We start from the raw sequence: 2,274 nt of genomic DNA, 5'->3' as shown, positions 1-2,274 counted from the left end.
GGCCACTTTTACCCCAGAGCATTTGCAGATCTGAACGAGAGAAAACGGTTGAATGGTGCTTTTGAAAATCTCTTGTAGGAAAAGGACAAAAGTTGGAGTCCAGGCGATCTAGGGTAAAGCCCTGGGAAGCACCAAAGGGCTGCATTTTAGGAACAAAGGTGAACACAAAGTGCACCATGCCTCCACCAGGTACAGTCCACCTTTGAATTATCTGTGTTGTTAAATCGTCAACTCAGAAGTTTCATTAAGCTGATGGTGGCTTGCTGGTAATCCCCAGTGCTTGGAAGAAGCAAAGGAAATCCACTGTAGAAGGAGATAATCCTACCCTTCTAATTCTTTCTGAAAGCATATACTTTACAATAAAGTTTTAATTTTAGAATAGATTTAAACTTACAGAAAAATTGTAAAGATAAAGTGTCCCCATATACTCTATTCACAGTTTCCCCTGTTATTATGAACATTTAATGAACAAATATTGATATGTTATTAACTGAAGCTCATACACTACTCAGATTTTCTCAGTTACTGTTTTTTAAAAATATTTTTTTATTGATTTTGGAAAGGAACGGGAGAGAGAGATAGAAACATCAATGATGAGAGAGAATCATTGATCAGCTACCTCCTGCACACCCCATACTGGGAATCGAGACCCACACTGAGGATCAAGCCCAAAACCCGGTCATGTGCCCTGACCAGGAATCGGACCATGACCCCCTGGTTCATAGGTCAACACTCAACCACTGAGCCACGCTGGTTGTGCTGCTGTTGTTTGGGTGTGTTTTTTTTTTTTTTTTAACTTAATGTTCTATTTCTGTTCCAAGATTCCATCCAGGACACCTCATTACATTTAGTTATCATGTCTCCTCAGGTAAGTCTTGGCTCTGGCAATTTCTCAGACTTACCTTACTTTTGATGACCTTGACAATTTTGAGAAGTCCTGATCAGATAATTCTGTAGGATGTCCCTCAGTTTGGATTTGACTGATGGTGTTCTCATGACTGGACTGGCATTATGTTTCTTTGGGAGGAAGACCACAGAGGTTAAGTGCCATCCCATAACACCCTATGAAGGGAGCAGACTAATAACATAACTTCACTGTTGGTGTTGACCTTGATCAAGGTTATATTTGTTCAATAAAGTTCCTGTTTTCTTCCTCCTTTCTGTATTGTACTCTTTAGAGGAAGTCACTGTCTGCAGGTCACACTTATACTTCCCTTCCTGGAAAGTGAATTATCTACATAAATTTCTTAGAATTGTTCTGCACAGGATATTTGCCTATTTATTTATTCAAAAATGTATCTGCATTGCTATGGACTTACGGATATTTATGTTACATTTTGTGTTGTAACTGAACACTATTTTATGCCTCAAAATGCTTCAGTTTGGGCCATTTGGAGCCTTTCAGTTGGACTCTATGTCCCTTTGACATACCCCCACCAACGTGGAGTTTTTCAATTTTGCTTTTTTTGTTGTGTTTGAGCACTTCCTTACTGTCTAGCACTACAAGACACTCCAGGTTCATCTCTATTATGGCCTGCCCCAGTTTTAGAACCAGCCATTTCTCCAGGGAGTCCTGGTTTATTTTATTGAAGAATGGTAAGAACCATGACTTGGGTGTTGTGTTCATTACTATTAGGGTCTCACTGCTTCAAGGCTCTCTGAGCTGACAGAGAAAGGAAAAATGTGTATACTAATCAGTACACATACACATACCCATAAATATATACATAACATACAATGAATATATAAGTTAATATATGCTTGTATAGTATATATTAGTATCTACATATGTATGTATATCTACCTATATTAAGCTAAATGTGAGTTTATACTGATGTCTCTACTCCATTACCATTATGGGGTAGTGTTATTTTTGCCTCTTTCTATAACCTCCCACTTCAATAGCGAGAAGCCTGGCTCCCACCATCAGTCATCCATTTGCTTATCTGTTCCGTTCCAGTTTGTATGTTATAGTTGTTTCAGAATTGTTAACTCATAGCCCCAAAGCAATTTTTTCAACTAGAGTACACTGCATATGTACAGTTCCATTTGCCTCCAGTCTCACAGATTTCACTCATTTCCAAATGTATTTAGGTCAGCTTCCCCCATTCCCTTCAGTGTTTTATACATTCTTTTGTCACATCCTGCACTGTCACTATTAGCATAGTTAGGTGCAACCTAAAGAATTTTTTTTTAATTTACAAGCCTTAAGATTCACTTCTCTGCTGTAAAGTTCACAGTTTTGAGAAATTTATGGTGTCAGGCATTACAATA

The sequence above is a fragment of the Myotis davidii genome, unplaced genomic scaffold (assembly GCF_000327345.1).
Source record: "Myotis davidii unplaced genomic scaffold, ASM32734v1 scaffold104, whole genome shotgun sequence".
NCBI lineage: Eukaryota > Metazoa > Chordata > Mammalia > Chiroptera > Vespertilionidae > Myotis > Myotis davidii.
Note: the sequence above shows the minus strand (reverse complement) of the source record.